The sequence below is a fragment of the Budorcas taxicolor genome, chromosome 12 (genome assembly GCF_023091745.1).
Source record: "Budorcas taxicolor isolate Tak-1 chromosome 12, Takin1.1, whole genome shotgun sequence".
NCBI lineage: Eukaryota > Metazoa > Chordata > Mammalia > Artiodactyla > Bovidae > Budorcas > Budorcas taxicolor.
In genome coordinates, this window is record NC_068921.1 from 20,058,926 (window position 1) to 20,084,008 (window position 25,083).

Below are 25,083 nucleotides of genomic sequence, written 5' to 3' on the forward strand. Positions count from 1 at the left end.
ACCTGTGTCTCTTGCATTGGCAGGTGGGCTCTTTACTATTAGCACCACTTGGGAGGCCTAATTTGCTTCATATCTGAATAATATTTGCTTTTATTCTCTCACCATTCTGTTTCTGATATTTATCCATGTTGATGCTTGTGGATTTAGTTGATTTATTTTAGCTGCTAATTCATGGATTATAGAATGAATCTATCATGATTTATCTGTCCAGAAGTAATAGACATTAAACAGTAGTTTCCGTTTTTTTTCACTGTCATAAGTGATGCTGAACTGAGTATCCTTCTGGGTGGTTCCAAGTGCATGTGTGCTGGAGTCTCTTTAGGGGATATACAGAGGTTTGGAACTCCTGGGTGGTAGGGTATATACACCATCAATTTTATGAGATATTGCCAATTTATGCTCTTAGTGAAAGTTGATGCAAATTTTAATTTCCACCAGTAGAGTTTTAATTTTACACATCCTTCATAACTCTTGTCAGGCTTCTTAATTTTTGTTTACCTCATGAGTATAAGACACTATTTTATTGCTATTTTTAAATGTACGTGTCCCTAATAATTCAGGGGCTTCCCTGGTGGCTCAAGTGGTAAGGAATCTGCCTGCAACACAGGAGCTGCAGGTTCGATCCTTGGGTCGGGAAGATCCCTTAGAGGAGGATATGGCAACCCACTCCAGTATTCTTGCCTGAAGAATCCCATGGACAGAAGAACCTGGTGGGGTACAGTCCATGGGGTCCCAAAGAGTCAGACATGACTGAAGTGACTTAGCATGCACACACTGATAATTCATGAAGTTAATTATCTTTCCTATGTGTATTGGTCAGGCAGATGGTTCCTTGGGAACTGACTGTCTGCATCTTTGTCTACTCTCTATTGGGTTGGTTGTCTTACTGTAAGTTCTTTATATAATTTTATTATTAAAATACAATTTTTATTTATTTGTAGTGATTATAACCATCTTCTCCTTGTCTGTAGCTTGATTTTTTTACTTCTAAAAAGTAATGTTCTAATTAAATAGAAAGTTTATATTTTGACATAATTGGATGTATCAATTTTTTTCTTTTATGATTTGGGCTAATTATGTCTTATTTAAGAAACTATTTCCTACCTAAGCCCATAAAAGTATTGTTTTTGACAAGTTTTAATTTCTGAGCTCTCCATTCTTTTCCATTGGTATGTCAGTCTTTTTGCATGTTGCTTTAATTATTATATGTTTATAGTAGCTTTGGTATCTCATGCACTTTAGATCAAGCTTGTTTGTTCTGGTGTTTGAATCTTTTGTAATTTTATTTTTTTCCAATCTATTTTAGGAATGTTAAAATCTTTCATATAGATGTGATTTGTCAGATTCTCTTTGTATTTCATCAGTTTATGGTTTATATATTTTGAAATTATCTTGTTAAGTGAATATAGCCAAGTGTATATCAGGATGGGTCTATAGAATTAGAGCATAAGGATTTGGCAGATGTAAAATACCAGAGATAAAAACCAGAGGAGCTGGAGAAGAAAAGCTTTTTCTCAAACTCTAAGCCAAGGGTTGACATAAAAGTGCCAGGTTATGTCTGCCAAGTTCATGGGAAAAAGACTCTTATCAGGGACCATGTGCTAGATGAGGAGTGAAAGCGTAACAAGGGGGGTCCAAGATGAAGTCAGTTGGATGTAACTCATAGCCAACGGTTTTCAACTGCTGCCATACCTGTGGGTATGTTTGAAGGAGACTAGCACTGAAGGTTGTTACTTGTCACTGAATCTTGGCAAGATGAAGTTCTTTTGGTTGATTAAAACATATCAGAGCAACTTCTAACATTTAATCAATTCCCACCCACACTTTTATTTTGGAAGGATATTCCTGACTTTTGTATTCTTTATTTTAAAGTCTTAATATCACATTTCATATTCCTCCTTGCATTTTGAACTCCAGGAGGATGAATTATTCCAGTTATCTTACTTCACTGGCTGTTACTGTCTGGAGGAAACCTAAGAGAATTCAGTTTACCTGGTAGCCTTTCCCTCTGAGATTTTGTTCCTGGCAGACTCCATTGCTCAGCAGAAATACTCCTATTACAGTGCTCAGTTTATCTTTAGATGAAAACCTTTGCATCTTAAACAAAATGCTCAGCTAACAGGGTCATGCTTGGGTCTGTTTCTCTTCATCAGTGCTTCTAAGTCTGTTTGCCAAGTCTGAGGTCCTGGACACAGACATCTTGGAGGAACACTAGAGGTAAAGGTGCTTTCCATTTAATGTGAAAAATAGCATTTTGCTTTAGGCTATTTTGCTCAATTGCTCCAAAGTAATTTACCTTGGGGAGTACAGACCAAGACTGAGACATTCAAGCTAAAAGGAAACTAATTTTTTAAAAAGTACATAGAGTTATAAGCAATCAACAAAGGGGAGTTTATGATGAAAATTATTCTTCAGCCCCAACGGGGACATTTTCTATGGTAAAAGATGCATCTCTCTCGAAAACAACATGAAGATGTAATCCCTCTCTTCTCATTCCTTTATTACTTTCAGGTCTCTTTGGGGTGAAGAAACCAAGCAAAGTTTATGGTAAGACTTATTTTAGTAAAACAGATGACTATCCAGAGGATTTAAGGTTCTGCCCTTCTCCAGCTCCATACAAACATTTATCTCCTATGTTTAGTTTATGCAAATGAAAGGGCCTTGTAGGTGGTGGGGAGGGCATACCAAATACCCTATAATTGCACAGTTTTAAATTTAAGTTTGCTAGTACAGACTGGAATCTAAGATGGTGTGACATTTTCAGTCTCCAGAAACCTTATAACAAGCTCTGCATATTCTGTATTTGAGTCTGCATTTTCTTCGTTGGCCATTTTCATGCCATTTGATTATATTGCTACAAATTCTACATGGTAGGTCTGGCACAAGATCCCTTCCATGATAACTATTGCTTTGCCAGATTCAAGAATATGAAAACAAAATAGCTACATTAAACCATGGATGATCTGAGAGTTAATTTTTCAGGAGGGAAAAGGACAAGAGTCCAATTAGATGGCATTCGCTTTAGGATAATGTTTAATTATAGCAGTTCCAGAAGAATCTAACCTCACTGTAGCCTCCAGACTTTAATTATTTCTCTTTGCTAAACAAATCAGAATTAATTTTGAACTTAGATCCTTTCCTGGGTAGATCCTAAAGGCTGGGTCTTCAGGCCAACTTTCGGTTAAAATTCCCTTTACTTGACTTTAAAAAAAAATGGTTGCTATCAGTTTTTCTCCTTCTTAGCTAAAGGTGGTATATTTACCTTGCTTATGTTGATGGAGTGTGGACCTACTTAGATTCTTGACTTGTCCATGCTGCTTCACTATGCCCTTTCTATTGAACAGAAGGTAAAGGAGTCTATAGGCTGCCATACCTTGACAGTGGATATCATTCTGTGGCTAGAGGGTGACCAGGTAAAAGGAAGTCTGTGTCCAGTATCATCTCAAAGAAAAATTATGTGTGCTACACTTCTTTTCCCAACAATCTATGAAGTTGAGAGCAATAAATTTATATAAAAACAGAGGTTAAATTTTTTTGATATAAAGATGCCATAAATATTTCAAAATTTATTGAAAACCTATTGTTTGCATGGCACTTTGCTCAACAATATGTGTGATTCCACATTTTACAAGTTAGGAGGAGAGATGAACACATATGCTAGCAACTGTAATTTCAAGCAGTTATAGAATGAGGATCCTATAGAAAATGCAGACAATTGCAAAGATCACAAATGCAAAGATCAAGACTGGTGATCTTTTCTGGCCAGTGGAGTCTTCTGGAGAAAGTTGCGTTTGTATTGGGCCTTAGAGATGGATAGGAATTATCAATGGGCAGACATGTTTCCGTGGTATGAGGATTGCTTTAAATGCACATGAGTGAACAAGACCAAGGAATGGGAAAGAACAAGTCACCCTCAAAAACAGCCAAACTCAATTACATTGGGTAGAAAGGGGTATAAAATGGCACTGAAACTTTAAAGGGGATATCAGACTGTAAAAGACGGAAGAATGATAGGAGACCCAAGGTATAAGTGGGAGTCAGGTTATGAAGAGTCACTGATGACGGGGCTTTGTCGGCAATGAGAATCACTGAATTTGGGTAGGGCAGTAATATGGAAACAGTAGCATTCACAGGACTCTTCCGTGGTGGCTCTGGTGAGGATTAGAACCACCAGCCTGCGGGGGAGGAGATCAGCTAGAAAGCTCTTGCATTAGTCTGAGAACCAAATCACATCTCTACCTACCTCATCAGGGACCAATTCAGGCTTGGTGGAGAGTAAATCTTGTATGATTTTAGGGTGTCCTTTTTAGAAAAAAATAAAGCAAATTTGGAAGTAAAAATTGCTTTGACAGGGACATGTAAATGAGGGGCCCTGAGCCCTCAACAATCTGGGTGAAACACTGAGAGAATTTTTGAGGTAGGATGATTTGCCCCAGTCATTATTGTTAAATGCATCTGCTTGTTCCAGAGAGGGAGGTTTTATGACAATTGGCTCAAACAGATAAATAAAACAGGTTAGCCCGTAAACATAAACTGCCTAGTTGTGCAAAACCAGGGTCAAATGGGAAAAACTTATTTCAGCTTTACAGATTTTAAGTTAGTTATTTTCAACATCCAAACCACTTCTAAAATAAGGATTGGCTGTGCAGACCCCTTGGTTCAAATCCTATATCATCTGTTTCATTTTGAAAAGTGTTTGGAATTGTGCCTGGCACAAAATAAGTGCTCAATAAAATATTAGATAGTATTTTTCATCAATGGGGACTTTAAAGATAAAATTAATGAAAATGTGTTCAAAACAAGATGCATGTTAACTTGCTTTTAGACAGATCACTTGCCTATGGAATTGTTACTATTTGAGTCCCAAAGAAATTGTCTATTTTCTTGTGGCTTTAGTTTCAGGTGGTTCTTAGCTGACTATACATTGCATTACTTGGGACACTTTTAAGTCTAACCTTTGCCAGGGCCCCACCTGGCCAATTTGATCAAAACCTCTGTGGTTAGCTTGGACATCAGGGTGGATTACAGGCTCCCTGATGACCTTATTAAACATCAGAGTCAGAGCTGGAAGCCAAGGTGTGCAGCCTCTCAGTGTTAGGCCCAGAGCAACCTGACTTTAGCCACAGTTGAGATTACCTGAGGAAGGTTCAAATTTTCTTTGTTCTATGTTACTATTTTATCAAAATAAACCATAACTAATTTCTAAGATAGATACTTGTTGAACTATGAAGATGGTGATCCCAAGAGTAAATTTTAAAAAATCCTTCACACTCTTCTTAACTCTATTAATTTATTCCAAAGCCCAATCTCCTTACAAATCTCTATTACACTCTGTTACAATGGTTCTTGTTACCCCTTGCTGTTTCTTTTCACTTAAATATAAAAGCTCTTCCTGGAGCATTCATAAAACCCTAAAAACAGTGGTCCTTACATCAGTAATCACACAGTGAACACTTCCTAAGGGTGGGCCCTGCGTTAGCTCTGTATGGGCCGTGTCTCTTTGTCCTTATAACCCTCCATTTGAGACAGGTGTGATTATCATCCCCACTTTAAAGAGGGAAAGTGAATATCCTTGATCATGCGCCTGGTCTGAGAAGAGTTTCAGGGCATGTGTACTGAAAGGGAGGAAGAACAGAAGAGTGACTGAGAGCTCCATGTAGGGCTCTGACAGACCCAGCAGGTTTTCAGCCTCTCTTCTCTGCACTTTGGTTTCCTCATCTGTAAAACTATAGAAATATTCACCTTGTAGATTAATCATAGTTATTATGAGGTGATAACTATAGATGTGCTCAGAGATGATGACTGTTAATGATTTAATTAATCAGATGTGCTGCTGTCTTATTTTTCAAATACATCCTAGGTTTTTAATGTTAAAATTTTTACTGTTATTTATGATTTTACAAAGAAATGCATGTAATTGTAAAAGGATTTCAAGCAAACAAAAATTTCAAAAAAACCACTGTTAATTCTACAAGTGGGAGAGAACTTATTTAATTTTTTTCTATCCCTTTTTTTTCTCTACATTTACATACACATGATTTAGAATGAGATGGTGTACATTATTGTTCTTTTAGTTTGCCAACTAAGGTCTGTCTAGTCAAGGCTATGGTTTTTCCAGTAGTCATGTATGGATGTGAGAGTTGGACTGTGAAGAAGGCTGAGTGCCGAAGAATTGATGCTTTTGAACTGTGGTGTTGGAGAAGGCTCTTGAGAGTCCCTTGGACTGCAAGGAGATCCAACTAGTCCATTCTGAAGGAGTTTAACCCTGGGATTTCTTTGGAAGGAATGATGCTAAAGCTGAAACTCCAGTACTTTGGCTACCTCATGAGAAGAGTTGACTCATTGGAAAAGACTCTGATGCTGGGAGGGATTGGGGGCAGGAGGAGAAGGGGACGACAGAGGATGAGATGGCTGGATGGCATCACTGACTTGATGTACGTGAATCTGAGTGAACTCCGGGAGTTGGTGATGGACAGGAGGCCTGGCGTGCTGCGATTCATGGGGTTGCCAAGAGTCAGACACGACTGAGCGACTGAACTGAACTGAACTGAACTGAACTGAATGCCTTTTCATTCAGTAATGTTTATATTTTCTATTTTGCTGTACAGTCTTTCTTTTTGGGCTTCCCTGGTGACTCAGTGGTAAAGAATTTGCTGGCCAATGCAGGAGATGCGGGTTCGACCCCTCTCTCGGGAAGATCCCCTGGAGAAGGAAATGGAAACCCACTAGAGAATTCTTGCTTGGGAAATTCTATGAACAGAGGAGCCTGGCAAGCCATGGTCTATGAGGCCACAAAAGAATCAGACACAACTTAGTGCAGCAGCAGCAGTTTGCTATTAATATTATGCTTGCAGATGGGTGTTTATGCCCATAGATGTTTAACCAGGCCTTTACTACAGGATTGTGCATGATTCAAGGACTTGCTATATTATATAATTTGCTGTGGGCAAGGCTGGCTCTCCTTACACAGAGTGGAGTCGGTGCACAGAGGCAGGTAGAGTCTTGCCCAGGGGGAACTCTGTCAGACATTCTCCTTGTATGGTCATGAGGGCTGGAAGTTGAGCATGTTGGCAGACACTAAGGAGGTCTAGGTGGGAGATTCCAGAGGTGCTCCCACTGTAAGGGGAAGCTACTGTCAAACGGAGCCCTAGGGCCAGGACACAGTCGAATCTCAGGCTTGTGAAAGATGAAATATAGAAATGGACAATTGCTAGACCATATATAAGAACAGGACTCTGACCCACAACCTGCAGCGACGAGTCCAGGATAGCAGTGCTTCGTCTAAGTAGATAACCCAGAAAGCCAGCCTGCTAGACGTCAGGCTTGCAGGAAGCCAGACTGCCATCTCTAGTGAACAGTCCAGAAAGCTAAGCAGTAGCACCAAGGACTTGATTAATAACTGACAGCTTCCTACATTTTGTCCCCACTTCCAACTTAGGACCAACTAAAGAAAGACAAGCATGCACCCTGACCAGTCATACTGGATGCCCCACATGTAGTCAAACCACCTCCAGCTTCCCCAGGCCAACAGCCCCCAACCAGTGCTTACTGGAGGCTTACGTTTAATCCACAGTCAAGCTTTCCCACTCCTATGCCTGCCATTGAGTCTCTGCTGAAATACCAGTGAATGGGTGCTAACAACCTTGCTATAGCAAGCTCTGAATACATAGCCTTTGCTTTTCACATTTGCTTGGTCTTCATTTATTTCCGTGGGCTTCCCAGGTGGTGCTACTGGCAAAGAACCCACTGCCAGTGCAGGAAATGCAAGAGACGCGGGTTCGATCCCTGGATTGGGAAGATCCCCTGGAGGAGGGCATGGCAACCCACTCCATTATTCTTGCCTGGAGAATTCCATAGACCGAGGAGCCTGGCAAGGTACTGTCCATAGGGTTGCAAAGAGTCAGACACTATTGAAGCGACTTAGTATGCATGCACGCATATATTTCCATACTTGCTTGATGCCCAAGATAGGCTGCTCGTGTATGACCACTTCAGATACGATCTTGTGTCTTTGATAGAATTTTATCTCTTTTTGTGAGGTACAGGCTATTTTTCTGGAAGGCAGAGATCATAACTTACTCATCTCAGAATTCCTAATACCAAACACTGCCTGGTTCATAATACAGACTGTAGAAAGGGGTGGGGATGAGGTCCCACTCACAAGGATTAGGCTGTTTCTTTTCCAATATGGAACCTGGAAAGCCCAACATGTCTAGTCTGTCTTGTTTTGTTAGAATGAAATGTCATCCCAAATTCCAGCTTAAATGTAAACCAAACTGGAATTGACCTGGGAGTGAGGGGAATTTCACGGCCTGAGGGATTTTGTAAAATCTCTAGAGAACTATTTTAAAATCTTTTTGGCACAGCTTTCCCCTATTTTGTTTAACACCTCCTAAACCCATGTAAATTTTAAGGGAAATTTAATTTAAAAGATTTTTTTTTTCCCTTAGCTAAATGGAAGCAGGTGCTATTCAGACAGTAAAGGAAACCATGGCTAAGCTAATTTGGTTTGCTCGTTATCCCTGTTTCCTAGGCAAATAACTGAAATGTGACCTGTGGCCATTTAATTGTCATTGAGATCAAATTTCATGAGGCTTCTCCACCATTGTGTCAATATATCTACACCAGAACCTTGACCAGAAGCCCCACATTTCAGTTATGACCTATATCAGCTCCAGACTCCCTTCCTCAGGATGGAAATACCATTCCGGCATTAGCATTGGGACCTGGAATACTACACTTGGCTTCTATATTGACCTTGCCTGGTGTGTTCTTCCATAAGGCACTTAAGATTTGAACACTGAAACAATTTTATTGCTTAGCTAAAACTTCTTCAAACATGTGGGGAAGAAGTCCAAAGGTGACTAACTTTGGAGCAATAAATTTTCAGAAGTTATATTTAGAATATTTTAGAGAATTCTAAAATTTGAGAATTCAATTAATTCTCAGATTTCAGGGCTGTTAATGATATTGTTTTTGTGCTAAACATCCCATCTGATGGCTCAGATGGTAAAAAATATACCCACAATGCAGGAGACCTGGCTCCCATCCCTGACTTGGGAGTATCCTCTTGGGTAGAAATGGTAACCCACTCCAGTGTTCTTGACTGGCAAATCACATAGACAAAGGAGCCTGACGGGCTGCAGTCCATGGGGTCATAGAGTCGGACCCAAATGAGTGACTAACACACTGGACTATAAGCTCTACAACGGCAGGGACCTTGTCTGTCTTATTTATTTCTGTGTCTCTTGTACTTGACATATGATAGCACCTAATAGGAGTTTGTTCAATGTGTGTTGGGATCTTGGAATTCAGAGTCCCTGACAGAAGGTGCTGAATCACAGCAGATAGCAAAGACAGAGAGCAAAGATCTTGTAAAATATATGCAAACAACAACGCTATAGCAATTCTAACTGCAGGAAGAGGCTAGTTTGGCTGGATATTTATTAACAAATAGACAGCTTTCTGTTAGAGTCTTTGGTGAGTCCAGAAGTTCTTCCCAATAGAATTAAGTGAATCCAAGATGAGTAATCTGATTGCCTCATTCAGAAGAGAAGGTTTAAAATAATGCCGGGTTACACTATATTGGCTTGTGGGCAGGGCACATAATAGAGTGGCATAATGAGCTCAGACCACCAGTGGGAGGAAAGCAATTCTGTGTCCCCTGAGGGTGCTAAGGAGGACAAACCTTTTCTTCAGTTGCTGGCTAACGGAGAGAAAGCTTCCTCAACTTAGTTGTAACCTTTCCTCCTAAGCAGCCTAGTGGAAACAGCTGTGCCAACACTGAGCCATGTATTTGTACAACCAAATCCTCACTACATTTATCACCTAGTTTTTCCACATCTGTCTCAGCAGTCTTGGTGGGTGGGTGGGGAAGAGAAGAGGTCGCAAAGAAGACGAGTCTCTTAACATCGACTTATGTGGTGGAGCAGGAGAGGTTGTCACTCAGCATGTTTCAAGCTCCTTTCACTGTGCCTCCTATGGGGCAAGGGCTGAAAATCTAACAACTACATTCCCCAGAAACCCTTTTGGCCTGAGTGGTGGGTGGAGTTTAGCTGCGCTCTCTTTTTTTTTTTAATTAATGAATTTTTTAAATTGAAGGATAATTGCTTTACAGATTTTTTTTTTTTTTTTTTTTTTGGTCAAACATCAACATGAATCAGCCATATGCTCTTATTTGAAAGGCAAAGTTATTTCTCCTGCTGACTGGGATGATTGAGGACCTTGTGGTTTCTCTGTAGCCCTGTTAGTAAAGGCTCCAGGGCCTGGCCCCTAGGGTAGTTGATGTTAAGAGGCAGGTCACGAAGCAGCCATATTGCCAGTGCACCTGGTCTTCTGGTGGAGTCCTGGAACCCACAGCAATGATGGGGCTTGTGGAGGTCTCTTCTTCATGGCAGTGGGATGTGTTTGTACACCACCTTCCCAACCAGCAGGCAGCAACCTGGGTGGCCTGGGTCCTCTATGTGGCTTGGGATGTTTCTAGAAGAACCTAGAGTTTGTTTCGTTAGCCCTCCCGATGCCCTGTAACCATTTAGCATGCTGAAATAAACATAGTTCTGCTTCAACTAGCCAGATGAAGTTCTTTTCTCTGCAGTGGAACCCTGACCACTGAAAGGCTGAATCAAGCTTTCTACGTTAAGTATTGTTGAGGGTTGCCCTCCCCTGTTCCTGTTGCCTTAGTTTTAGACAATTATGTGCAAAACCATTGCTGTGTAACTTTTGATTCCTGAATTCTAAGCTATTGTGTGTTTGTCCACTGTATTCTAGTAACTGGTAGGCAATTAAAAATCCAAGGTTATGGGGTTTATTGAAATATTGAATCTGTTACATATTAGATTCTGATTTGTTCAGAAAAATGTTGAGCTGCTAATTTATCTATCCAGGGCCTGAGCTTAGAATTACCTTGTCTGTTGTTATTGGTGTTGCTCCTTGGTGTCTCAGAAACTTCTGCATGACATATAATATAAAAATAACACCAATGACTTATAATAAAGCATTATGTTTGTGGCCTTTATTATGATTTTTGAAAATGACATAATGATCCTTCCCTTATGTCAGGGTTCAGGGAAAGTATTGCAAAAAAAGAAAAGTAAGATCCTGAGGTGTATGATAATTTGTGGAAAGTCACGAGGTTAGTTAATAAATAGTGGAATCAGGCCTATACCAGATCAGAAAAGCTTATTTTTGACAAGAAAAGCAACTGCCTGATGTAACAGGTTTTCTCCAATAACCAGCCAAGAATAGCCTGGGATAGCTAAAGGAGCTAGTTCCTCTTTTAAAAAAATTAACCAAAAAAGATTCATTGGATGGTATATAACATTGCTGGTACCCTTAAAACTGTCGCTTTGGATGCAGAAGACTGAGTTATTGACAGGAGTTAGGGGGTGAAGGGCAAGAGACAGGAGTCAAGCTGCAATGTCTCCTTGCAATATCTGTGAGTGCTGAGGCAAACTTAGGTTATAGCTTTAGTCCATCAAACGAGGATGTGAAAAGCGACCTTAAGGAAAAGTCATTAGGCTGGGCTGAGGTAGGAGAGGAAGAGCATAGGGCGACTTGTGGAGAAGGAGAACAGACTACCTGCTGGGCTTAGTACCTCAGTTAACACTTTCTTGTTTTGTTTTGTTCTTGCTATTAATTCCTATTATTAGAGAATCAAAAGGACCCTGTGGGTTTGAGACAGAATGAGAGTAAAACATTCTTTTCCACCAGATATCTCTTCGTCCCTTCCAGCTAAGACTTTCCTGGACTTAGTTTTAGTGTTACTGGTACATGAGGAGGGTTGTTTTTTTTTTTTTTTTGCTGTGGAAGGATTTACATGTAGCCAAATGTTTCATGGTCCTATCTGTAATGTGCTTTAAAGCTTTTCTGAAAGTGAAATTTATTTAAAGGAAAGGCTGTTTCCTACCAGTTGGAACAGCATCTAGATGACTCATGCAGCTGGTCCCAAGGGTTTTGATAGTAGAAACTTGCCACAAAACAAGCAGAAAGACGTTAACCTTTATAATGCTGCAGATCTGACTTTGGCAGCCCTGCCACCAAGAGTCTTCTTTTGTTCTGCTTCCATTGGGAGGACAAGCTAGCTGGTTGATAATAGTAACTAAGTCTGTTGGGACTATAATCCTAGGAGGTAAATTGATGGTTGGGAGGAAGGTGAAGTGGCAGATCAGCTCCCCAGTTCCAGGACTTGCCTCAGAAACTCTGCCTGGTCTGTGTATGGTATCCTGACTGGAAAGAGGTTTTGGCCATATCTTTATATCATGGAAATTGGATGGGTTTTGTGCATACACAGACCTGAATTTGAGTAACTTGACTAGATATTTGGTATTGGGAAAATTATGTAAACTCTCAGAGTCTGGGTTTCCTCATTTGTAAAATAAAGATGATCTGATGATCAAAAAGCTGTTGAGAGCGCTTGAAAATGCTTTAAAGGCAAGCCACACTGCCTGCTGGCACATAGTAGGTACTCAATAGATGGCAAATGACCTGAAATAGAAATAATCAAGATTTGATTATGCTCAGGTCATTTGCTAGTTGTTTCCTTACCTCTGTGCTGAGTTTCTCTTTTCCATTCAAGTTTCTAAGTTTCCTACTCAAATCTGTCTTTCCCTATTTCTCTGTGTGTTATTAGCATGAGGTTTACATATAGTGCTTCTATTTCTAAATCTCAGAATCCTTATACACACACACACACACACACACACACACACACACACACACATATTTAATTTATTTTAAAAAGGGATCCTCATAATAGCCTGCAAAGTAGGCAGCCAGGAGGGTGCATGTCCTTATTTCAGAGACGGAAATGAGTTGAGACGCTAAGGGAAAAAAACGGAAAGAGAGCATACATCAGAAGCACTTATTCTGGGGTTGATGGGCTTCAATTTCCTAAGACATAAATGCAAAAAATTTGTGGTACATTTTGATCAAGAGAAAGCCTATGGTTTTCACTGGATTCTCAGATGGTCTGGGATCTGCCTCCTCTCCCCCAAAGCTTATGAACCACTGTGGTTAAAGACATAGGAGTCAAGAGAATGACTTGAAGGTGGTCCCTGGTTTCTGCATTCAGGCAGGCAGAATAGCAATGTGTGGTTGGGGTACCACTTCCATTAGAGTCCCCTGGGTTGCTTTTTAAGATGCGGATTCCTCGCCCTATCTCAGACTGGCAGAATCCAGAGCTGGAGAATGTGGCATTTGAACAAGTTCTCCAGGTGATTTTTATGGCTTCTAAGGTTGGAAATCCACTGATGTGGTGATAAAACCTGCCTTTGAAGTCAGGCTCCCATGCATGGACCCACCACATACAGCTGTGGGACCCTGGGGCTGTTACTTCAGTGTTCTCATCTGAAAAATGGGAAGAATAATCATATTTCTCTCATAAAACATGTGTGAACATTGAAACAGATAATGTCTGTACAAATTAAGGGCTTAATATGATAATTACTCAATAAATGTTAGCTGAACTGATAATATTGATTATTACTGGTGTTATTATTATCAGTGCCTTTATTAGGAAGGTAGGAGAAAATTGAAGGCCCTGACTCTGTGGGAAGTTAATGGGTGGAGCTGACTGTTTACTTCGGTTGCTTTTGTGAGTCATCTGCTTCAACCACATAATATTTGTCAGTGATCAATTCTGTATTATGAAGACTACTGAAATGAGTAAATCAGTTAGATTATAGTTAATGGGAAATTTCCTTTCCTTCTTTCACTTTAGCAGCTTCTAATTTAATAAAAATGTTTGTTTCAAAGAGAGCTTTTTATATACAGTTTACTGAAAAATAATTTACTGTTTATTATCTGTGGTAAATTCTTTAGTTAATTGGTCAGGAATTTCACTCCTTGAGCCAGACATGCTAGAGTGTGAAGTCAAGTGGGCCTTAGGAAGCATTACTGTGAACAAAACTAGTGGAGGTGATTGAATTCCAGCTGAGCTATTTCAAATCCTAAATATGATGCTGTTGAAGTGCTACACTCAATATGTCAGCAAATTTGGAAAACTCAGCAATGGCCACAGGACTGGAAAAGGTCAATTTTCATTCAGATCCCAAAGAAGGGCAATGCCAAAGAATGTTCAGACTTCTGCACTATTGTACTCATCTCACACGCTAGCAAGGTAATGCTTAAAATTCTTCAAGCTATGCTGCAGCAGTATGTGAACCAAGATCTTTCAGATGTATAAGCTGGATTTAGAAAAGGCAGAGGAACCAGAGATCAAATTGCCAACATCTGTTTGATCATAGAGAAAGCAAGGGAATTCCAGAAAAATACCTACTTCTGATTCATTGACTATGCTAAAGCCTTTGGCTGTGTGGATCACAACAAATTGTGGAAAACTCTTAAAGAGATGGGAATACCAGACCACCTTACCTGTCTCCCGAGAAGCCTGTATCCAGGTCAAGAAGTAACAGTTAGAGCCTTACATTGAATAACTGACTGGTTCAAAATTGGTAAAAGTACTCCTTAACTCCTGTTAAGGCTATATATTGTCACCCTGCTTATTTAACTTATATGCAGAGTACATCATGTGAAATGCCAGGCTGGATGAGTCACAAGCTGGAATCAAGATTACTGGGAGAAATATCAACAACCTCAGGTATGCAGATGAGACCACTCTAATGGCAGAAAGTGAAGAGGAACTAAGGAGCCTCTTGATGAGGGTGAAAGAGAAAAGTGAAAAAGTTGACTTAAAACTCAACATTCAAAAAACTAAGATCATAGCATCTGGTCTGATCACTTCATGGTAAATACATGGGGAAAAAGTGGAAACAGTTTTCTTGGGCTCCAAAATCACTGCAGACAGTGACTGCAACCACAAAATTAAAAGGTGCTTGCTCCTTGGAAGAAAAGCTTTGACCTTAAACAGCGTATTAAAAAGCAGAGACATCACTTTGCTGACAAAGATCCGTATAGTCAAAGCTGTGCTTTTTCTAGTAGTTATGTGTGGAGTAGTTATGTGAGAGTTGGACCATAAAGAAGGCTGAGTGCTGGAGAACTGATGCTTTTGAACTGTGGTGTTGAAGACTCTTGAGAGTCCCTTGGACTGCAAGGAGATCCAACCAGTCTGTCCTAAAGGAAGTCAGTCCTGAATATTCATTGGAAAGACTGATGGTGAAGCTCTAAAACTTTGGCCACCTGATGTGAAGAGCCGACTCGTTGGAAAAGACCCTGATGCTGGGAAAGATTGAAGGCAGGAGGAGAAGGGAATGACAGAGGATGAGATGGCTGGATGGCATCACTGACTCGATGCACATGACTTTGACCAAACCCCAGGAGATAGTGAAGGGCAGGGAATCCTGGTGTGCTGCGGTCCATGGGGACAAAAAGAGTCAGATGTGAGTTAGCAACTGAACAACAAATTATGTTGTTTGAAAATTTTAAATTGTACTTAAATTACTTTGGCTTAAATGACAATTTTTAGGAATCAAAACAGTTGAAGGCCCAACTGGGGAGGCATGGCATTCTTATTGCAGGTGCTAGAATTCTAGAGGATTGCCTAATGTTGGAATTGTTGCCTGTCTTCACAAAAGACTGGAAAATTCATTTAAGAGTTTCCTTCTGAAAGAACTTACAAAACGACTGAGAAAGTCTTATAAATTACTCTCATCTTCATAAGGACATACATTACTGTCTACATATATATATGTGTGTGTGTGTGTGAGTATATATATATGTTTCAGTTTAGTTGCTCAGTCATGTCTGACTCTTTGTGACTCCGTGAACCGCAGCATGCCAGGCCTCCCTGTCCATCACCAACTCCCAGAGTTTACTCAAACTCATGTCCATTGAGTCAGTGATGCCATCCAACCATCTCATCTTCTGTCCCCTTCTCCTCCTGCCTTCAATCTTTCCCAGCATCAGGGTCTTTTCAAATGAGTCAGTTCTTCGCATCAGGTGGCCCTTCCAATGAATATTTGGGCCTGATTTTCTTTAGAATGGACTGGTTGGATCTCTTGCAATCTAAGGGACTCCCAAGAGTCTTCTCCAGCACCACAGTTCAAAAACATCAGTCCCTCAGCACTCAGCTTTCTGTATGGTCAGACTCTCACATCCATATATGACTACTGGAAAAACCATGGCTTTGACTAGATGGACCTTTGTTGACAAAGTAATGTCTCTGCTCTTTAATATGCTGTCTAGGTTGGTCATAACTTTTCTTCCAAGGAGTAAGTGTCTTTTAATTTCATGGCTGCAATCACCATCTGCAGTGATTACAGAGCCCCCAAAAATAAAGTCTGACACTGTTTCCACTGTTTCCCCATCTATTTCCCATGAAGTGATGGGACCAGATGCCATGATCTTAATTTTCTGAATGTGGAGTTTTAAGCCAACTTTTTCACTTTCCTCTTTCACTTTGTTCAAGAGGCTGCTTAGTTCCTCTTCACTTTATGCCATAAGGGTGGTGTCATCTGTATATCTGAGGTTATTGATATTTCTCCCGGCAATCTTGATTCCAGCTTGTGCTTCTTCCAGCCCAGTGTTTCTCATGATGTACTCTGCATAGAAGTTAAATAAGTAGGGTGACAATATACAGCCTTGATGTACTCCTTTTCCTATTTGGAACCAATCTGTTGTTCCATGTCCAGTTCTAACTGTTGCTTCCTGACCTGCATATAGGTTTCTCAAGAGGCAGGTCAGGTGGTCTGGTATTCCATCTCTTTCAGAATTTTCCACAGTTTGTTGTGATCCACACAGTCAAAGGCTTAGCCATAGTCAGTAAAGCAGAAGTAGATGTTTTTCTGGAACTCTCTTATGTATAAAATATGTACAAATATTTGGATTATAAATGGAAAATCACACAGTTGAAATGAAGACCAGAAGCCAAGTCAAATGAAGAAATACAAAGTATTAATAATGCTACTATCTCACATTGAACTTGGGACTTAGTATTGGTTGCTATATATTTTTTTAAACAAGTTGCCCATGAGAGGAGCAAATGGCAAAGTCCTCTGGTGGCAGTGAACTACTCAGGTAAGAAAGACATGCAACAAAGGACAGCAAAACCCAGGTACATAGGCCAACGAGGAGGAACAGCAAGCAACTTAAATTCAAAGCAAATTCACAAGTCTCATAAGGAATATTTTAAGGAAACACAGCTATGAATTAAAAATTTGTGGTAACTGTTGAGAAGATAGTGAAGTGGGCAACAGAAGAATCTGCTGATAAAAGTTCTCCATTTCTTTTCCCTCTTTCATATCCTCTTGGATAATGAATTGTCTCAGGCTGCTCTTGAGCTTCTTGTCAAGTACTGCTCTTTGCTTTATGCACTTGGCTGGATATGGCTACAGCTTGAATTTGTTCTTCAAACCATCCTCTGGCACTGTGAGGTTGTGTGTCATCACCAGACACTGTCATGGCCCTGTTCATTGTAGGAACAATTCAGAAATGTGATTGAGTGTGGAGCAAATACCCAGAGGGTGTCAGGGAGCAGTTTATGTGGTTTGGGCCCATAAGATTACCAGGTCAATATGGTCCAGCTGCCCAAATTGATAGAACCACTGTGTCTCCCAATCATTTCCTTATGTAGAGCCAAAACTTAAAACTGCCAGCAACAGGGAAATATCTGGGCTAAGCAGGCATTCAAGCCAAGTGTGTCCACAGTCAGTTGAGAAGAAAATGGCCTGATTGGAAGCTCAGGTCATCTGTCTTCTTCAGATCTAAGGTCAGTCACCATGAAGTCCACTGTGCCTTGACCTGAGGGAATTTCCTCTGCTCCATGTGTGCCCTGATCCCTCTGAGACTTTCCTCCCACCCCCCAGTCTCTAGTTTGTTAAGTTTAGCTAGTGTATTTACACTGGTATAATCTGTCCTCTCAGTTTCCAGACCTGTTCTCAAGTCCAGCTTCTGATCTCCAGGAGTAGGGCTGGAAAATTGCTTCATTGCTTCACTCAGATAAACCTCTAGGAAAAAGTTGCCTCTGAGATCAAGCTCACTCTCTTATGCATCTCATTCACTGGGTCTGTGTCTCCTAATCTCTCTCTCACACACACATTTATGACGTTTCCATGTTCCATGTTTTCTCTGTCTTTGCTCTCTCCTTATTTTTATAGGTGTTTCCTCCTATCTTTCACACACAAGTTTCCTGCTGTCCTTATTTCCCTTGTATTAATATTAGCTTTCATTATGGGTCCTATGCTCATGATTGTCTTCTTTCATTGCCTCAATCCATTTTCAATCTTGCTGAAACTATACTTGGGTGTGTGTGTTCAGTCACTCAGTCTTCCTGACCCAGGGATTGAACCTGCATCTCTTGCATTTCCTTCTTTGGCAGACAGATTCTTTACCGCTTGCGCCACCTGGGAAGCCCATATGTATGTGTATGAAGTTATTAATATATACATATATATATTATATACATAATGAAATTAAAAGGGAGAGCACCTTCTCTTCTGAATCAGATGTCTGTGGGAATTGTTACCTTTCTTAGCTCTCCAGTTATAGAGTGATGTTCCTTAGTCCCATGCAAACAGCAGTTAACATAGTACATTTAGTCTAAAGTTTAGACTTAGCTGATTGGTATACTTTGTTGTTATTCCGCTAGCTCTTGAATGACATGCAAAATTTATTTAAAAAGTCAAAGTCTTGTAAGGGATATTTCCATGCATTCATTTCCTATTGGAGCATTTCCTTTTGACAGAGTCAACTCAAAAGTCTCCTTGGGAGATGATAAGGTGGACTGGCACAAGAGGACGGAATGGCCGTGAGTGTCAAGGTTCCTCCCTCCCACGACTTGGGTCATCAGACTGACTTTCTAGGCATAGAGACAGGTGTGTGAGTCTCTCAAAGAGCCTGAATAAATCAAATCAAGAAATGGATGAAGGTAGTAGTTCAGTTCAGTTCAGTTCAGTCATCAGTCGTGTCCGACTCTTTGTGACCCCATGGACTGCAGCATGCCAGGCTTCCCTGTCGATCATGAACTCCCGGAGCCTACTCAAACTCATGTCCATCATGTCGGTGATGCCATCCAACAATCTCATCCTCTGTCATCCCCTTCTCCTCCTGCCTTCAGTCTTTCTCAGCATCAGGGTCTTTTCCAATGAGTCAGTTCTTCGCATCAGGTGGCCAAAGTATTAGAGTTGCAGCTTCAGCATCAGTCCTTCCAATGAATATTCAGGTCTGATTTCCTTTAGGATGGACTGGTTGGATCTCCTTGCAGTCCAAGGGACTTCAAGGGAGTAGTTTCCAGCACTCAATTTCTTCTGTGGGCTAATAGGCAAAGCCAGGGACCATTTCTAACTCAAGTTTCTGCAGCACAGCAGGATTGCATGAATAAAAGTAACAGTTAAAAGTTGGCAGCTCCACGCAGGGACGATCAATCTAACATCTCAAGGGTATGGTTTGGTGAAGTGAATCCAAAAGTAGGAATGAAGTTCATGGGCTATGATTTTGGTCTTCTTCCAGGCTTGCTATTAGCATGCTATGTGACTGGGTCTGTGCCTCCGTCCCACTCTCTTAGCACTCCGGAAGACACTGCCACGTCCGCTGAATTGGTGTAAAAATTTACTAACAGAGGGGAAGTGATTTATAGCCTCAAATTGATAAGTAGTAGCATGTGATCACCTCACATTGTTGTACACTAGCCATGCCTGACATAATGTACCCTAGTCTGTCGGCTAATAGTTATTAGCAAAATATGATTTAACAAAATATGGTAGTATTTATCTTGTGTTTAACTTTACTTGACAATGTCTGCATTGCCTTGTGCTATTTTAACCTATATATTTTCTTTGAAGTATGTCTCCAACTTAATGATTTGCCTGTGGTACTCTTCTTAGATTATTTTTATGTTTTTTTCCCTCTACTCCTTTCCAAGTTTTTCTCTTTCTTAAATGTCCTTTCTCTGTCTTTATCATCCTAGAATTTTGCTTTAGTCCTGGTATTTATTGAATCTCTTCTCCAATGTTTCATTAGCATTTCATCCATGGATTCCTTCACATAGTTCAGCCATTTTTATACTTAAAACTTTTAAACCTTTGATTAAACAAATACATACACCAAAACCCACAAAATTTCTTTGACTGGGTTAAAAAGAAATGTCTCAGAAATGAATATAATTCTTATAAACATGTTTATCTACCATATTAAGTTTGAAACAGCTTATTTAACATTGCACATGGTACAAATTCTAAGTTTAATTTCTTAAAGGTTCAGTAAATATACACTCAGAGATGCCTATAATTCTTATAAACGTTCCTACCTGTCAGTTGTCAATGTCAACATTTGTGAGTTAACAGATGACATGCTTTGACACAATTACTAAACCTTGTCTGTTTACTTCTGGAGGATCATATGAAAACCACATCCAGCTGGACCTTGGAAAAACACAAAAATTTTGCATAAGAAGTAGAAGTTTTCCAACAGTATATCTGTCTGTAAGTCTTAGGGGCTTTATCCATGTCCAGTTAGACAAATTTTACCTCTTATGGCCAGTCCAATGCTTTAGAGACAGTGGCATTTGATAAAGGTTTTGGTTGTCAAAATATTTTCACTAAATGCTGCCCATTATCAACTGAGACCTTATGTATACACACATACAAATACATAAACAAATACATGAAAGAGATAAAAGAGAAAGCAAAAACCACTCCACATCTCATCACTCAGAGATAACCATCTAAGTTAAGATTCTGCTGAATGTGTTTAATTTCTCTTCATGTAAGTCTATAGATAACCACATATGCAAAATTTCTACATAAATTGAATCATAATATACATGGCTTTCTGCAGCTTTCCTTTTTAATCAATAATATGTCCTGGACATTTATTCATATTGTCGACACTGATATTCAATACTTGTCTGTTTCATCAATTTTAATGACTGTATAGTATTCTATTACACATGCATGTTGAAATTTATTTAGTCATTCCTTTATTGATGTAAGCTGTTTTTAGTCTTTTTGTTTTTGTTTTTAGTCTTTTCAATTTACAAATAATACTGGCATGGACATCCTTTGTGTTTAGCTCTTTCCAACTATTTCCTTAGGATAAATTCTTAGAACTAGTTCAAATGGATAATTTTACACATGATGCCAAATTGTCTCCAGAGGGGTTTTGTTTCTTGTATAAGTTATAGTTTAACTTTGAAAACACTAGTCCTGGAGGACACAGGATTTTTGTTGTAGATAATAAGGTAAAGACAGAAAAAGCTCTGGTCTTGGGGAAGAGAAAAATAGTGGCGGTATTATGAGTTCAGCTACCATGCATGTTGATTTTCTGATAGTAGCCTGAGTAAGGGTAGGATTGGGGAGAATTGAGGCTTGGAGTCATTTCTGTGGAGGATGAAATGCGAGTCAGGAAGATGTGGTAACAACGATAACAAGAATAACAACAAAAAGCCCAACTTAAACAATTAACAACTACTCAGAATCCTATGGACAGAGGAGCCTGGTAGGCCACAGTCCATGGGGTCGCAAAGAGTCGGACACGACTGAGTGACTTCACTTCAGTTTCAAGACTTTGCTATCTATACAAATGTACAGTCCTGTAAACTTATGGCGCAGCTTGGATATTTACAGTTTTGAAGTCTTTGCGTGTGTGCGGGCAATGAACGGAGGGTTGCTTTATTTGGAAGGATGAGTTGAGAATATGTTTATTTGGGATTATGATAAGTAAAAGCCACATTTATTTAAGAAGATTGATGAGGGGAAGGTGCTCAGTTCTAGGAACTTGGGCGGGGGGCGGGGGGGGCGGGGAAAGCAAGCTGAAGATGAAGGCTCTTAGATGGAGGAGAAGACCCTTTTGATCAATTAACCATGTGCTCCAGGTCCCTGAAGGAAGACAGAGAAGGCAGCCTGAAATGAGGAGATTGCCTGGATGGAATGTGACTGATGGAGTCAATTTTGTAAAGGACCAAGGACATAGAAGGATCAGAAATTTTGGCCAAACAGGAAGTATGTGCCTTGCATGGTTATTTGTCTCTCCACTCTTGATGCTCCTTCTATAGTCTGGTAAAGAAATAGTTTTATTCCATTATTCTATCATTATGTATCTTTCTCCCCATCAGACTGAAAAGTAAAAAGGAGAAAATGAGAAGATACTTTTATATAGACAAAAAAATAAAGCAAGAACACCAAAGTGAACTCCACAGTATATTTTAAAAATTGCTGTTATCCAATTGCTAAGTTGTGTCTGACTCTTTTGCAACCCCATGGATTACAACATGGCAGGCTCCTCTGTCCATGGGAATTTCCAGGCAAGAATACAGGAGTGGGTTGCCATTTCCTTCTCCAAGGGATCGTTCCAGATCAGGGTTTGAATCCATGTTTCCTGCATTGTCAGGTGGATTCTGTACCACTGAGCCACCAAAGGAGCCCATATTTTCAATACAATATTGTAAAGTAAAAAAAAATAATAATAATAAATAAATGATAAATGGTTAAAAAAATAAAAAAATACATCATGACTAGGTATAATTTTTCCTCAAAATATAACAATTATTTGATATTAAAAAGCCCATCTATGTAATTCAAACTCTTAAGAAAGTGAAAAAGATAAAAATCTATCTCATTGGATGTACAAAAGAAGAAATAAATAAAATTCAGTACATTCAGAATTTTTAAAAAATGGTCTTAAAAATGATATCAGTTTCCTGTGGCTGCCATGACAAATTGCTGCAAACTTGGTAGGCTAAATCAACACAAATTTATTTTCTTATATTTCCAAGGGCCAGAAACTCTAAGGGGCTAAAACCAAGGTGTTGTCAGATCCAGTTCTTTCTGGACAATTTAGGGGAAACTATTTCCCTATCTTTTCTAGTTTTTAAAAGTTGCCTGCCTTCCCTGCCTGTGATCTCTTCCTCCTATCACATCATCTTTCTCTCTCTGCTTCTATCATTACATTGCTATTTTTTTTCCTTCAATTTCTGTAGTCAAATCTTCCTCTACCTCCTTGTACGTTAAATACTTTTGTAAAGTCCCTTTTGCCATAAAGGTAACATTCATGAGTTCTTGGGATGAGGATCAGGATGCTTTTGGGGCCTTATTCAGCCTTATTCAGTGGAGAAGGAAATGGCAAGCCACTCCTTTCTTCTTACCTGGAGAATCCCATGGACAGAGGAGCCTGGTGGGCTACAGTCCATGGGGTCACAAACAGTAGGACACAACTGAAGTGACTGAGCATGAACACATGCATTCAGCTGTAGAAAGTTAAGATCAAGAGTATAAATTGGTCAGTTACTTTGTAGAGGCCAAGTTTGGAAGATCTTACAGCACTGAAAGTATACATCTGTGAGGTAGGTTTTTGCTTCTGACACGTGTGCAAAGGAGACACAGTCAAAGATGTTCATTGCAGCATTGTCTACATTGAAATAAAAACCCCATAATATTATTATGGGGACGGTTAAGCACGGTGTTGTAGTTAGAATATAGTTTTTGGAGATAGCCAAACATAGCTTTGAGTCCTGGTGCTATCATTTCCTAACTAAATAAAGTAAGACAGTAAGTTAACCTCTGTGGTATACCTTCTTCTTCTATAAAATGAGGATAGTAACACTAACCGCATCATTGGGTTATTGTGAGAATTAAATAAGTAAATCCATGTAAAATGCTTAATTACACAGTGCTTAATACATGATACACTTTTAAAATGTGTTTCACACCACCACTAACAAGGATAATAGTACAGGTGAAGGATTAACATAACTGGTTGTGAAGCAATTAAATGCTTAAGGGGACCAAAGAAAAAATTCTCTTCATACTGTATTGCTCCAGAAAACAGATCCCAGGATCTGAGTGGATATTAGAGGCTGACATATTTTATTTTATTATTTATTTATTTACTTATTTTTAATTTTATTTTTTTACTTTACAATACTGTATTGGTTTTGCCATACATTGACATGAATCCACCACAGGTATACATGAGTTCCCAACCCTGAACCCCCTCCCATCACCCTCCCCATATCATCTCTCTGGGTCATCCCAGTGCACCAGCCCCAAGCATCCTGTATCCTGTATCAAACCTAGACTAGCGATTTGTTTCTTACATGATAGTATACCTGTTTCAATGCCATTCTCCCAAATCATCCCACCCTCGCCCTCTCCCACAGAGTCCAAAAGTCTGCTCTTTACATCTGTGTCTCTTTTGCTGTCTCGCATATAGGGTTATCATTACCATCTTTCTAAATTCCATATATATGTGTCAGTATACTGTATTGGTGTTTTTCTTTCTGGCTTACTTCACTCTGTATAATTGGCTCCAGTTTCATCCACCTCATTAGAACTGAGTCAAATGTATTCTTTTTAATGGCTGAGTAATACTCCATTGTGTATCTGTACCACAGCTTTCTTATCCATTCGTCTGGACAGCCTGATGGACATCTAGGTTGCTTCCATGTCCTGGCTATTATAAACACTGCTGCGATGAACACTGGGGTACATGTGTCTCTTTCTATTCTGGTTTTCTCGGTGTGTATGCCCAGCAGTGGGATTGCTGGGTCATAAGGCAGTTCTGTTTGCAGTTTTTAAAGGAATCTCCACACTGTTCTCCATAGTGGCTGTACTAGTTTGCAATCCCACCAAGAGTGTAAGAGGGTTCCCTTTTCTCCACACCCTCTCCAGCATTTATTGCTTGTAGACTTTTGGATCGCAGCCTTTCTGACTGGTGTGAAATGGTACCTCATTGTGGTCTTGATTTGCATTTCTCTGATAATGAGTGATGTTGAGCATCTTTTCATGTGTTTGTTAGACATCTGTATGTCTTCTTTGGACAAATGTCTGTTTAGTTCTTTGGCCCATTTTTTGATTGGGTCGTTTATTTCTCTGGAATTGAGCTGCATAAGTTGCTTGTATATTTTTGAGATTAGTTGTTTGTCAGTTGCTTCATTTGCTATTATTTTCTCCCATTCCGAAGGTTGTCTTTTCACCTTGCTTATAGTTTCCTTTGTTGTGCAGAAGCTTTTAATTTTAATTAGATCCCGTTTGTGTATTTTTGCTTTTATTTCCAGTATTCTGGGAGGTGGATCGTAGAGGATCCTGCTGTGATTTATGTCGGAGAATGTTTTGCCTATGTTCTCCTCTGACATATTTTAAATAAATGTAAGAAAGAACCTTCCAACAGTTACTGCTCTCCAGTGATAAAGCGGGC